Source organism: Theropithecus gelada, chromosome 8 (genome assembly GCF_003255815.1).
Source record: "Theropithecus gelada isolate Dixy chromosome 8, Tgel_1.0, whole genome shotgun sequence".
NCBI lineage: Eukaryota > Metazoa > Chordata > Mammalia > Primates > Cercopithecidae > Theropithecus > Theropithecus gelada.
Genome location: NC_037676.1, coordinates 121,584,164 through 121,599,840, shown reverse-complemented (window position 1 = coordinate 121,599,840; position 15,677 = coordinate 121,584,164). Strand labels below are relative to the sequence as shown.

The following is a 15,677-nucleotide window of genomic DNA, read 5'->3' as shown; positions in this document are numbered from 1 at the left end:
AAGACTTGAGGATACTGGTAAATAATTGAAATTACAATTGCAGAAAGAGAGAAACTGAGTACAGGGTCTTAGTGTGACCACAGGTAACATTGAGAGCTCTGCTGGCATTAACAACCTTCAATTTTTGGTGGTACTAATCTGCAAATTGACAGATACAGAAAGTTTAAGTATCAGGTGATGACAATGATGGAACATGGATATTAAGAATGAGAAGATGTGTGAAGAGAAGAGACTCATGGGCAGAGTAAAAGTAGAAAGAACAGCATGTGTAAATGCCCTGAAGTAGGAGGGCTTTGGTAAGTTTGAGGCTCTATGAGAAGTCTAGGAGTGGGTACACTGTGTTTGCAGGTTGGAGTCGCAAGTTGACATTTTTTAAATTTAGCAACTTGTACTGTGCCTCTAGTGCCCAACTTAATTTTTACATATAGTAAGTGCTCAATAAATATTTGTTGAATGAATCTAGCCTCATCTGTGTTATATCTAGCAATTTTCCTTCAAAGTTTCTGTCCTGTAGATGGCATCCTTCCTTAATTTACAGAGGTGACATGGGTTTTTATCTCATACTGAAATTGTACACGAATATTCTCGGTCTCAATAGCCTCATCTGTAAAATATGGGGTTATTAGTAAGACCTATCTCATAGGTAGTACATTAGGCTGTTCTTGCATTGCTATAAAGAAATACCTGAGAGTAGGTAATTTACAAGAAAAGAGGTTTAATTAGCTCATGGTTTTTCAGGCTATGCAGGAAACATAGTGCCAGCATCTGCTTCTGGGGAGGCCTCAGGAAGCCTTTACTGATGGTGGAAGATGAAGAGGGAGCAAACGTCTCACACGATGAGAGCAACAGCAAGAGAGAGATGGGTAGGTTGAGGGGGAAGCTGCCACCACTTTTAAGTGACCAGATCTTGTGAGAACTCCCTATCACGAAGAAAGCATCAAGCCATGAGAGATCTGCCCCCATCATCAAAACACCTCCCACCAGGTACCGCCCCCAGCATTGGGGATTACAATTCAACATGAGATTTGGGTGAGGATAAATACCCAAACTATATCATTCTACCCTTGGCCCCTCCCAAATCTCATGTCCTTATCACATTGCTAAATACAATCGTGCTTTTTCATCAATCCCTCAAAGTCTTAACTCATTCCACTGTTAACTCAAATGTTCGAAGTCTCATCTGAGACAAAGCAAATCCCTTCCACCTATGAGCCTGTAAAATAGGACGCAAGTTAGTTACTTCCAAGATACAATGGGAGTATAGGCACTGGGTAAACATTCCTGTTCCAAAAGAGAGAAATTTGCCAAAAGAAAGGTGCTATAGGCCCCACACAAGTCTGAAGCCCAGCAGGGCAGTCATTAAATCTTAAAACTCAAAAATAGTATCCTTTGATTCCATGTGCCACATCCAGGGCACACTGGTACAAGAGGTGGGCTCCCAAGGCCTTGGGCAGCTCTGCCCCTGTGGCTTTGCAGGGTAAAGCCCCCTCAGCTGCTCTCACAGGTTGTTGAGTGCCTATGGCTTTTCCAGATGCAGAGTACAAGCTGCTGGTGGATTTACCATTATGGAGTCTGGAGGATGGCCACCTCCTTCTCACAGCTTCTCTAGGCAGTGCCCTGGTGTAGACTCTGTGTGGGGCCTCTAACCCCACATTTCCCCTCCCCACTAGTAGAGATTTTCTCTAGGGACTCTGCCCCTAAAGCAGGCCCCTGCCTGGGCACCTGGGCTTTCTCATACAACCTCCAAAATCTAGGCAAGGGCTGCCAACCATTTTTCACTCTTGTACTCTACACACCTGCAGGCCTAACACCACATGTAAGCAGCCAAGGCCTACGGCAGCTTGCAGTATCCAGAGTGGTGACATAACCAATACCTGGGACCCTTTGAGCCACAGCTAGAGCTGGAGTAGGTGGGATGCAGGGAGCAGTGTCCTGAGGCTGTGCAAGGCAGCAGGGTTCTGGGCCTGGCCCGTGAAACCATTATCCCCTCCTATGCCTCTGGAGCTGTGATGGGAGGGGCTGCCTAGAAGATCTCTGAAATTCCTTTGAGGCCTTTTCTCCAGTATCTTGGCTATCAGCATGTTGCTCCCTTTTAATTATGCAATATTTCTGTGTGATTGCTACACAGCCTGCTTGAATTTCTCCCCCACAAAAGCATTTTCTTTCTCTGTCACATGACCAGGCTGCAAAATTTCCAAACTTTTATGCTCTGCTTCCCTTTTCAACAGAAGTTCCAACTTTAAGTCATTCCTTTGCTCCTGCATCTGAGAATAGGCTGTTTGAAGCAGCCAGGCAACATTTTAAACACTTTGCTGCCTAGAAATTTTTTCTGCCAGATACCCTTAATCGTCGCTATGAAGTTCCAGCTTCCACAGAGCCCTAGGGCAGGCGCACAATGCAATCAGACTCTTTACTATGGCATTACATTTATGACCTTTGCTTCAGTTACTGATAAATTCCACATTTCCATCTGAGACCGCAGCAGCCTGGACTGCAACTGTCCATTTCACTGTCAGCATTTTGGCCACAACCATTTAACCAGTCTCTAAGAAATTCCAAACATTCCCTCATCTTCCTGTCTTCTTCTGAGGCCTCCAAACTCTTCCAACCTCTGCTTGTTACCCAGTTCCAAAGCTGCTTTCAACATTTTCAGGTATCTTTATAGCAATGCCCCACTCCTTGGTTCCAATTTACTGTATTAGGCCATTCTTGCCTTGCTATAAAGAACTATCTGAGACTAGACAATTTATGAGAAAAGAGGTTTAATTGGCTCATGGTTCTGCAGGCTGTACAGGAAACATAGTGCCAGCATCTGCTTCTGGGGTGGGGGATTCTCAGAAAGATTTTTTACTCGTGGTGGTAGGTGAAGGGGAAACAGGTATCTCATTTGGTAAAAGCAGGAGCAAGAGAGAGAGAGCTGGTGGGAAGGTGCCACGCACTTTTAAATGACCAGATCTTGCTAAAACTATCACAAAGGCAGCATCAAGCCATGAGAGATCTGCCCCATGATCAAAAGACCTCTGACCAGGCCTCATGTCCAGCACTAGGGATTACAATTCAACATGAGTTTTGCGTGGGGACAAACATTCAAACTATATCAGATAGTGTGAGATTTCAATCAAATAAAATATGTAGGCCAAGTACAGTGGCTCCCACCTGTAATCCTAGCACTTGGGAGGCCGAGGCAGTTGGATTGCTTGATCCCAGGAGTTTAAGACCAGCCTGGGCAACATGGCAAAACCCTATCTCTACAAAAAATACAAAAAAATTAGCTGAGCATGGTGGTGCATGCCTATAGACCCAGCTACTTGGGAGGCTGAGGTGGGAGGATGGCTTGGGCCTGGGAGGTTGAGGCTGCAGTGAGCCCTAACTGTGCCTCTGTACTCCAGCCTGGGTGACAGAGCCAGGCCCTGTCTCAAAAAACGAACACACACACACACACACACACACACACACACACACACACACAGAGAAGTAAAGCACTTTGGCGGCTGTCTTAGTAATTAAGTAGTACCTATTATTTAATATAATCACTAATTTTATTGTTATGGTCATTATTTCAGCCTTGAGATTGTATGTCTTCATGTTATTGTCTTGGCCAGAATTATTTCCATTTGTATGGGGCATTTACAATTTGAAGGACACCAAGCACCCATCTTAATTGTATCTGAGTCCTTTGAGAAGCTAGCCCTTCCCAATTCTGAGTGTAAGTGTTTTGAGTGAGATGCCTAGTCCAGTGGCAGGCTCTCCACCTTGGAGGCTCGTGTGAATACTCATGTTTCATCCTCCCTGATTATAGTGGGCCAGGAAGTCCAAACAGGGCTAATAAAATGCACAATAATTTGATAGTTTTTGGAAAAGAAAAATAGCTTTGTCTCTCCTCTATGGAAACTACATCAGGACAGTCACTTTCCCCTGCAATAGTGTTAGGTGAGGCTGTGAGATTTTTATCTGTGAAAGCCATGGTTGGCACAGGGGGAGCTGAGCGAACCTTTATGGGAAGCCTGAGTGATCAAGCAGAGTACCAAGGGAAGAGATGCTTAAGAATTGACTTCTGGGTGATATTTTTTGAGCTCCTGGATAAAACCTGTCTGAAACTAGTTATGTTTTAGATCTTTTCCTTTACGTGAGCCAGTATATTTCATTCATTGTTTAAATAAGTTCAAGTTGCGATTTTGTTATTTGTAATACACAATCCTAGTTGATATACAATTTTCAGCAAGAATGTGATTTCTTTATCTTACGTGAAGTATACATTGGCAAAAATAGAATTATTCTTTCAATAATCTTATCTAGAAGTTCCTTTGCTAGGCTAATCAATGGATATTATGCCAGTAAGTACTAAATATATTCATTTATTTCAGTATAAGTCAAACTCTAGGACAATATAGTCTTTTGAAAAATCAATGTCTCTCTTTTAACAATTAGGCTGTGATTCCCATTGGCTATTTCTGGGTAAATTATTTCTACATACAAATTGGTTTTTATTCTACAGTTTATTTCCCTTTTAATGTAAAATAAGAACATTACAGGAACCTATTTTTTTTACTTCAGAAAGCTGAGTTCAACACTTTGCTATTTAATATCTAATATTTAGTTATATTAGATTAATAATATCTATATTCCATTATATTCAAATTTTGAGAGATCATAATTTTTGTTACTCACAGAGGGAACATTTGAGGTGGAAGGAATTTTGAATCAGCTACAATTGGGTTCCAATCTCAGTTCTGCTACTTACTAACTAGCTCAGTAAACTCAGACTAGTTATTTAACTCTGAGCCTCAGTGTATTTATTTTTTTTTCAAATAGGGAGTGATACTATAATCTTCCAGGGAGACATGCAGTGAGGAATACTGAGACAGCGTACGTAAAACTTTTATACTAAGGCATCTAAAAGCCCATAACCTGTATTTTCTTTTTTTTTCCTAATTAGTACATTTAGATTTGTCCCCCAAAATGTTTGCTGTGAAGACATGCCAAACAGATATATTGTTCTTTGCATTAAAAATATTAAATGTTTGATTGGGCGGGGTGGTTGACACTTGTAATCTCAGCACTTTGGGAGGCTGAGGTGCACGGATCACGTGAGGTCAAGAGTTTGAGACCAGACTGGCCAACATGGCAAAACTCCGTCTCCACTAAAAATACAAAAATTAGCCGGGTATGGTGATTCGCACCTGTAATCCCAGCTACTCGGGAGGCTGAGGCAGGAGAATTGCTTGAACCTGGGGGGCAGAGGTTGCAGCGAGCTGAGATTGTGCCATTGCACTCCAGCCTGGGTGACAAGAGTGAAACTCCGTCTCTGTCTCTCTCTTTCTCTCTCTCACTCTTTCTCTTTCTCTCTCTCTCCCCCTCTCCATATATATATATATATATATAAATAATGTTTTTCTTTATTTACTAAATTTTAAACACTCCATGGGAAGGGACTAATTGTATTTAGATTAGATCTTGTTCAATGCTAATTTGATGTCAAGTTTATGAATTACTTCAAATAATGTATCTATGAATGGTTGTAGGAATACCCATATTTCTTACCACACTATGCATTTACAATTATGAGGAGTATAGAAAGCTGTCGAATCCCTCTCCTTACCATAATATCCATACACCCATTTACTTGTATATTGTTCTAGTTTTTGCTGGAGGGCTTCATTTATTTTTTAACTTAATTTTATTTTGTGTTGCTAACTGTTAACTCATAATAAGAAAATTGAAAAAATATGTGTGCAATCATACTGCAAACTGTGACCCATCCATTTAATGTGAGCTGAGACAGAAGTAGCTCCCCATTAGTTTTATTCTTATTTTTGAAGACTTCTTAACATTTGGATCACATATGTGACGGAAGAGTTTTGTTCTTCACAATTTTTTTGGTATAAATGTCTTGAATGGTTTTCATGTAAAATAAATTTTGCTTTTCCCCTGGATCTCAGTCCTAACTTTGACAATCAGAAACCATTCTGAAATCTCCCAATTACATACCTTGCCCAGTGGCCTGATGGCCATGACCTTTCCATGCCAGTTGGATTCTTCCTCAGTTCCCAGCTGGAGGGTGAGCCGTAGTAGCTAAGTAACCTTCTTAAACAGAAGGATAAACATATCCACATTTGAATTTGTCTGAATACTAGTATAATTACATGAATGACTTAGCTATCCTTTTTACTAAGTTGAATTCAGGAGGGAGAAATAATGCCCTGAAAGTTAGTGAAGACAGAAGTAGGGAAACAAGACATTATCCAAAATCATCTGAGATGTCTCTTTATATGGAATGATAGTCACAATTAGTTACCAAGAGTCAAGGGGGCACGGTGGTTAAAATCATGGGCTCTGGTGTCTTCTGGGTTTGAATCTAGATCTGCCACCTATTAGCTGTGTGGTATTGGAAAGCCTCTGTGCCTCTGTGAAGTGGAGAAAACAAACAGGACCTACTTCATGGGCTCTTGTAAAAAGAGGTAAAGATAAATAAGATAATAGCACTTACAACAATGCCTGTCATAGTGTAAATGCTGAAAAATGTAAGCATGTAAGCTTTGGTTTATATTGTGTCTCTAGGTATTTAATTTAATGATATTAACAGATATCATTTAAGAGATATTTCAAATAATTAAATTCAAATTATGTTGATGAAATACCAGATAAACATAATTTTAGGATTCTAGTAAATTTGATCATGTGGAAATCAGTGAGAAGATATTTTATAATGATATATATTAATTGAAATTATGATAGTTGCATCACACACAAATTTTTCAGGAATCTTCACTTCAGAAATTTCTTCATAAGCACAGAAAAAAGTGTACTTTACATATATGGCCTAAAGGAAAAAGTGACAAATGCATTTTGATTTCCAAAGCAGTGCTTTTGTTATTTCCCTGAAAACTAAATCTGAAGCCCCACTTGAGCTATTTCCATTCTCTCCTTACCTCTTTTCTTAACCAAGATTCTTGAAAGAATCGTGTCTACTTGAGGTTACAACTTATCACCTACAGTTTTCTCATAGATTCACCATCATCTCATTTCACTGCTCCTCTGCAGCTGTTTTGTGGAAGCCATTTGAAAGCCTGAACAGCTAAAAACCCCAACAAATCCTTCTTAGTCTTGACTGATTGATGCTTCAGACCATCAGAAACATTCAGACCAAAAGAATGTTTGCTTTTCTTTTCTTCCTGAAGCTCTTCCTCTCCCTTGGTTTCCTTATTCCTACCTTTTCCTACATCTCTATGTACTTCTTAATCTTTTCAGATGTCTTTTTTTTGCAGCTATGTTTTCAATTATCATATTCTTCGGAATTTGTTTCTTGAACACACTGTTATACTTGCTCTTCATTAATTTTATCCAAGCCAAAAATTTCAAGTAATACCTAAATGGTCTCAATTTATGTCTCAGTTGTTTATATTTCTGTCTCTTAGATACCATGGTGCCCCATAAAAATGTCAAGGTCAATATGGCCCAGACTAAAACTTATTATTTTTCTTCCCACTTCAAAGATACTTCTCAATAATCCTTATTTACATGTATAATTCTATCATCAATATGCTCACCTAAGTCAGAAAGTTTGAAAACCTACTAGTTTTTCTTCTCCACAACTCTTAGTATTTCTCATTGGTTCCCAAGACCAATTGATCTAGCTTTTAAATGACTTAACTCTGTCCTTTTCTTCATACCAAGAGCCCTCGTTCTTAGTTTTCATTTTTCCCATATTTAGCTTGCATTATTAACACAATTTATATTGTGGAGTAAGGAAGGAATACAAAGGTAATTGAATTCTTGGAGAAAAAGAACCTATATAAGGAGAATCTCTAACATAATGTTGGAAAAGTGTGGTAAATTGGCATCTGATTGTTTGATAAATTTTACAATAAGATGAAATCTAAGGCTACTGATTATTGAAATGTGATATTCCAAAGGTCAGATGATAATTTTGAGGAAATGGTGATGTTTGAATATTCCCAAGGGATTTTCTGTTCTACTGAATACCCGTGCCACTTAATTCTGTCTCAATTTAATTAATTTACTATATAATTAATTTATCAACTATATAGTAAAAATTTGGCAGGCACGTATGCAGAGCTGAAGCCATCATCGTACTCCCAGACTAACCCCTGTTTTCCCTGTCTTGCTAAGTGGTACCTGCAGAAGGCCATTCTATCACCCTAGAAACCTCAAAAATTTCCCTGCTCTCCTATCCTAGAATCTTCACTTTGATTCCCTATCACCCACAGCTTAGTTCAAGGCTTACTATTCATTTTCTTGAGAGTAGTGGTCACATTTTTGTTGATATTGGTTCTTTAGCACTCTGCTTGCCATTTACTGTTTTTACATAAATATTTGTTCATTTGCATTTTAAAAATCCTAGACATTGTCATCTATGGTCTGGACTATTCCAATAACCTTCTAACTAGATTTTATACTGATAGCATTTTTCCCAGTTCAACTCGCTCTTTATGTTACCAACACAGTCATCTACCTGAAAATTGAATTAAGTCTGTTCTTGCCTAGACTGGTTTTCAATGGCTTCAAGCTCAAAGTTCAATATCCTTCACTGGCTATTCCAGGCCTTTTATAACTGATTCCAATTTACATTCACAGTCACATTCTTGTCACTTTCCTTTTCTCTCTCTATCTCCTTTAAATGGAGTCTTGCTCTGTTGCCCAGGCTGGAGAGCAGTGGCAGGCACAATCTCGGCTCACTGCAAGCTCTGCCCCCAGGGTTCACGGCATTCTCCTGACTCAGCCTCCCAAGTAGCTGGGACTACAGGCGCCTGCCACCTCGCCTGGCTACTTTTTGTATTTTTAGTAAAGACAGGGTTTCACCATGTTGGCCAGGCTGGTCTCAAACTTCTGACCTCAGGTGATCCACCTGCCTCGGCCTCCCAAAGTGCTGGAAATATAAGCGTGAGCCACCGCGCCTCGCCCTTTCTGCATCTTATGCCCCAGTTACTTGCCATTCCGCAAATAAGCTAGGCCTTCCTTCATGTGTTTCTGTACAAGCTGTTCCCTTTGCAAAGATACTGTTTTCCCTTAGTCCACCTGGCAAATTTCTTTGAACTCACAGGTTACCCAGGCGGCTGACCTTTCCTTCGCAGGCCTGTGTTGTATCTCTACGGTGTATAACTCACTCTTGCCTATTTACCCCATACTTTGTGAACATCTGGAAAGCAAGAATTTTTATTTATTCACTTCAGAATTTTCTGAGTTTTTTGTATAGTGGGTGTGTAGTTTTTCCTAGGAAAGATTTATTACATGACTAATCAATCATAAGATGACATTCTATTTTAAGTTATGCACAGATTTTAATATCTTACACAATTATGCATAAGTACATTTTTACAGTTTTGTTTTTTTCTCTAGTCTCAGAGATGTTTATGTGAGTTCTACAGAAGAAATAAAGAAACATTGTAATCGTGCAAGATTTCAACTGAGTATTTAGTGACCCTGTTACCTAGGCACTCTAGGCTATGAAAGGAAGAAAAAAGAGAGAAAGAAGAAAGAGGAGGAAGGAAAGAAAAGAGAGCGAGAGAAAAGGAGAGATAAAAGAAAGATTAAACAAAAATGGTAGAAAAATGATACACTAGCATGGGCATAAATATGAACTGGCTCCAATAAACAAGACCTTTTATCATGAAAGTTCTGAGTCATTATCTCCTTAGGGGCCATTCCACAGGGACCCAACCCACTTTTTCATCCACAACTTCAACTTTGCTCAACCAATCCGCATAATTAATCATCACTAAGAATACTTCTTTGGTTTCTTTTCTGTTTGTCATTCTCCTCTTTCCTTTGTCAGGATACTTTAACCCTTTATTCATCCTCCTCTATCAGAATCCCACGTAAGCACTCAAGATGTCACCACCTCCAGAAAGGCTTTCTTGATTCTCTCACTGAATGAAAATTTCCTCTTCTCAACACTTTGCACCCTCTTTGAGGCCCTCATCACAATCTTCCCTCTACTGTTGTTATTTGTGTACTTAGCTTATCTCACCTATTAGGGTTTAAGCTTCTTAAGTTCAGGAAAAGTCTCTTATGTCTCTCCTCCCCTCTTTTATAGCAGTGTGTGCTATAGTTTTGACATTCAATAAGTATTTCCAACATAAAATGGAAATGGGTCATGGGCTTTGATATAGTTTGGATATTTTCACTACCCAAATATCATGTCGAATGGTAATCCCCAATGTTGGAAGTGGGGCCTGGTGGGAGGTAATTGAATCGTGGGGCTGGATTTCTCATAAATGGTTTAGCACCATCCCTTTGGTGCTGTTCTTGTGATGGTGATTGAATTCTTGAGCGATTTGGTGGTTTGAAAGTGTTTGACATATCACTCCCCACTATCTCTCTCTCTTGCTCCTGCTTCCACACGTGTGATGTGCTGGCTTTCTGTCTGCATTGCTCCTCAGAAGTCGAGCAATGTCCATGACGTGCTTGTACAGCCTGCAGAACTGTGAGCCAATTAAACCTCTTTTCTTTACAAATTACTCAGTCTCAGGTATTTCTTTATAGCAATGCAAGAATGGCCTAATACAGACTCTGTTTGGCATTAATAAGCATCTTGGGGCCTGAACTATCAGATAAATATATGTCTCTGCCTTAATCTGTGCTAAATTTTATGCAATGTCTCTGTCTTATTTCCACTTAGTACTAAAAATCTGTATTTCAGGGCTATTAAAGAATATATTATTAAAACAATAAGAATAAAGTACCAATCTTCAGACTTCTTAGCCCTGAAACATTATAATATTGAAAGAGGCAATACGTTATTTTGTCAGGAGCACAGACTCTGGATCTAGATCTACTTGGGTCTGAATCCTGGCTCTGCCACTTACAGGCTGTGTGACCTAAGTAAGTTCCTTAACTCATCTATTCCTCATGTTTAGTAACTATAAAACAGAAATAATAACAGTACCTATCTTACAGGGTTGATGTGAGAATGAAATGCGTTAATGTATGTAAAATACATAGGACAGTATATGGCACATGGTTAGTGTCTAGTAGATTTTAGCTATTACTTTTCTATTATTATTTGCTCTCAGTTGCATATGTCTTCCTCCCAACCCCCACTCACTCCAAAAGCATGAGGTTCTGAACAGTCAATACCCTATTTTCTCAGTCTTTGTATTTCAAGTGACTCGCGCAGTCACAGTGCCTGGTACAGAGTAAACACTGAAAGAGAAGAACCTTGAAGAAAATTCTTCCTTGACCTAGAGGTGAACCTGAACTTGCATGCTCCCTGCCATGGGTATCCAAATAACTTTCTTTTCTTGCTCCCATCAACATCATATTTAACCCTGCTGGTTTTCATTTATTTTATAATTCAATCATAATGAATTTTAAAATCCATTCTAACTTCCAGGGATCTCTAGAGACTTGCTTCCTCAGTCTGACATCACATTCATTTACATTTCTTATTTTTTATTTCCTTGTATGAGGTCTAAGAACTGTTCCAATAAAACACTTTGAAGATTGCATTACACATACTGTGTGCTATTTATTCCTGGCTAGATGTTCAAATTGACAAGCAAGAAATTGCTTATGCCTTGATCAACAATTACAAACGGTAATGCTATCTGTTATAATAGAAAAAAACTGGACCTGGACTGTTCTTTTGCAACCTTCTAAGCTAATAGTTGAAATGGAAAATATTCGTACAAAAAGTAGCCAATTCAAGTTTAGGGAAATGTTAGAGGCCATCCAGCTTTATCACTTTCCCAAGATGGTAAGTTCTTCTGTATCCCCCATGGTAAATCCTCCTCTGTCTTCTGTTTGGATTGTCCCAGGAAGAGTGAACATGTTAGTTTTAAAGTTCTCTTCTGCCTTTGGTGGGCAAATTTAATTGGTAGGCAATTGTTTCTTATAGTACTCTCAAAAACAATATAGGGTAGAAAAAATCACCATCTTCTATGATGGCCTTCAAACATTTGAAAACAGGTATTTTATTTCTTGACATGTTGTATATCAATAGATGGTACTAATGGAGCTCAAGAACTTTTAGACCTGGATGGCACATAAACAGTATTTAATCCTATCATTTTGCAGATAAGGAAATAAAAAATGAGAGGCTCAGTAAATTGCCCAATGTTGCTCACTTGTTCATTCAGTTATTGGGTACTCAGCAACTGGCTTAAGAAATTTACACATGAAAGTTCATTATAACATATACAATTTTATAATTTATTATAAATAATAAACTATGGACACATTTATAATACTATTAATATAATAATAATATAATCATAAATAATGTTGAAGATCTTGGTGAGCCACAGCTAATCCATTCTCCTCCCTCCAACCCCAGAGGCTACTGGTAATCTATGTATGTTATTTAACATTCAAACACACTGTATCAGTTAGTGTTCCAGCAGGAAAGCAGAACCACTCTGAGTGATATGGAATAAGGGATGTGTGATGGAGAGTAGGTTTTATATGATTGTAGAAGCTGTTGAAGAAGTGGAAGACTATTGCCTCTGCCTCTGGTCATGGGCCTGAAATTACTAGAGTCTAGTAAGGTCAGTAGTGCAGAAGACGAGATAGACATGGAGTGGGGCAGAGTGAGGATAAAATGGAATATACGTCAGTATTTCACTGCCTCCGACCTCGATGATGAAGGTAATATAAAAGAAGCTGGGTACCCTTTGCCATGGAGCGGCACACACACTTGGCATTGGACTCAGAGAAGCTGAAGGAGGAGCCATGGACCTGGAAAAGCTGTGCAGCTAGAGCAGCTGCAGGCCTGGAGAAGCTGCGGGCCAGGCTGCTGCTCTGTGCCAACAAGGCCAGCAACAGTCACAACAATGTGAATGAGATGTAGTGGCTTCTGACGTACACTGGCCTTTGGAGCCAAATGTCTGTTTCTTCTCTTTTGCCTTTCAAAGAATTTGGAGTATCACCTGCCAACAACCGTGATTTAGTACATGTGTATGCACCCATAAACAATATGCGAAGTTGTTTTTCATGTTTTCAAGCTTTCCATTCATGGCATCATCTAGCTGTTCTACTGTAACGTTTTCCCCTTTCATGTTATGTTTGTGAAGTTTAACTATGTTGATAATTATTGTTGTTATTTGTGTTTTGTTTTATTTTGCATAGTATTGCATTGAAGAATTCGACACAGTTTCTCTACTCTCCTTGATCAATATTTAGATTGTTCACACATTTTCAATAGTCAATCAATGTCACAACAGTTTTGGACATGTCTTTTGGAGCACTTAGGTGAGATTTCTCCAATCTATAGAATTCAAAATACCTTATTTGATCATAGATTCTGCACCTCTTCAGTTTTACTAGTTGTTGCCAGTTTACTTCTGAAAATTGTAACAGTTTACACTTTCACCAGCAGTGTTTGACACTGGTGCTTCTCAGTGGAGGTGGGGGGTGATTGTGCCCTGTAGGTGACTTTTGGTAATGTGTAGAGATATTTTTAGTTGTCACAACCAGTGGGGGTGGGGTTGTTCTATTGGCATTTAGTGGACAAAGGCAAGGTATACACTACTAAACATCCTTTTCTTTCTTTTTAAATTTATAGATAGCAATCATATAAACATAAGTTTACACGTCCAGAGATGTTCATATAATGAATATGAATGAGTCTTGGAACCAACCTCCCTAAGTTAGCTCCACTATGTACAAACCACTTGGTTATTAGCAACCCAGAAAGGTTATAATGTGTATTCACCAGGCAAAGCACATTTGCAAGGCTCAAGAGATCTGTGCATGTACTCTTGTCAGGGAGAATTTGAAATGTAGCTGTTGTAAAATCTCATTGATTACCGATGAAATAGCTATTAGAAAATCACCTGTGGCTTGCATTGTATTTCTATTGGATAGTGCTCATCTAGGTAATGGAAGCAAAACAAGTAGCAGTTTAATAAAGAGTTAATAAAATGTTCCCAACAGACTACTTGCTAGCAAGGTAACAGATAAAAAATCTAGTGGGAAATTATTTTATGGTCATGTCCACAGTAAATGAGAAACTGCATTCTAAAAATCTTGGTAATTACCATTTGCTAAACATCCTACAATGTGTGGGACATCCACCACAATGCAGAATTATCTGGCCCCCAGTGACAAGTGTCCAGCTTGGGAAACACTGCTTTACCTCCTTGCAATGGGCATGTCATTGTTTTATAGTTTGGTGAATCTGATGAGTGTGAAAGAGTATCTCGTTGCTTAAATTGTTCATTTCATTGAAGTTTACAGTGTTTTTCAAATGTTTATATTAGCAATTCATATTTTCTTATGTATTTTCTGCTCATATCTTTTGACGACTTTTCTATTGATTATTTTGTTTTTGATTGTGTGTGTGTGTGTGTGAGAGAGAGTTCTTTATATATTTTAAATTCTCAATCTTTTTGATACATGCATTAAATGTATCTTTTCCCAGTCTTGGGCTTGTCTTTTAATTTATACTTTTGTTTTCTATTTTTTTGAAAATGTATTTTAAATTTTATTGTGACAAATCAACTCATCCATGTAGCTGGTGATTTCTTGTGTCTCATATTTACAATTTATAAAGCCATTTTCTTTCTAGAATTTCTTAAGTAGTGACTGTTATTACTTCATTTTCACATGGCTATGAAGAACTACCTGAGATTTGGTAATTTATAAAGAAAAGAGGTTTAATTGAATCACAGTTCTGCATGGCTTGGGAGGCCTCAGGAAATTTGTAATCATGGTGGAAGGTGAAAGGGAAGCAAAGTACATCTTACATGGTGGCAGGAGGGGAGGCGGGTAGTGGCACACATTAAAACCATCAGCTCTTATGAGAACTCACTCACTGTCACAAGAACAGCAGGAAGAAATACAACCCCATGATCCAATTATCTCCCACCAGGCCCCTCTTCCAACACGTGGGGATTATAGTTAGAGATGAGATTTGAATGGAGATTCAGAGCCAAACCATATCAATGCCTCTCATATTTTAGTTTTTCATCAACCTGAAATTTATTTTTTTGTAGGAAATAAAGTAGAAATCGGATTTTTAAGATATGAATAATAAAATGTCTTAAGAACAAATTTTTGGTTATTTTCTTCCTTTTTGAAATTTTCATTTCCATTTGTTCCCTTGACAGCCTTTTTTCTCATTATTATTTTAAAAATATTTCTCTGTTGTGTCTGTTTCCATCTCTTTGAAAGAGTGTTTCTTTTGCTCTTCCTTTAAATTTTTGCAATTTCTGTGGTTTACTCTTACTCCTTCTTTCTCTCCTTATGTGCTCATTCTGGATAATGATTTACATCTCTAATCCAGCTCTGTGTTTTGAAAGCCATTCCTACTTGTGCCCCCTAGATATTTCTACCTCAGTGGCCACAGATACCGTACAAACCACATTTATAAAACTAAATTCATTATTTTTTCCTCTGCTCCTCTTCCTATTTTCCCATTTTTATGTCTGTTCCATTGATCATCCAGTCATCCAACACTGGGTTCATACTGGAACCATAGAAGATCCTCAATCCAAACTCATAGAACATTTATCCTATCATATCATTGACCGGCTATCAAGGAGTTAGATCCCAGTCTTAGAATTGTGCATGCCCTTTCTCCTAGATTATTTAGGTTGCTCTTTGTCTTCTGTGTTTTGGTCAAAAGCCTCAAAATGAACAGCTCCAATCATTTGCCACTTAAGCAAGAAATTCTATCACCGACAAAAGGATTTATTTCTAAGTGGTACCGTACGAGT

At 38.6% G+C, this 15,677-nt stretch overlaps 1 non-coding gene across 1 annotated transcript; it reads right to left on the bottom strand.

The window, feature by feature from the left end:
• Positions 1–13,878: 13,878 nt before the first annotated feature.
• LOC112630872 lies at positions 13,879–13,999 on the bottom strand. Its single transcript, XR_003121000.1, has one exon. It is a non-coding gene; the product is annotated as a small nucleolar RNA SNORA32 (small nucleolar RNA).
• Positions 14,000–15,677: the final 1,678 nt, after the last annotated feature.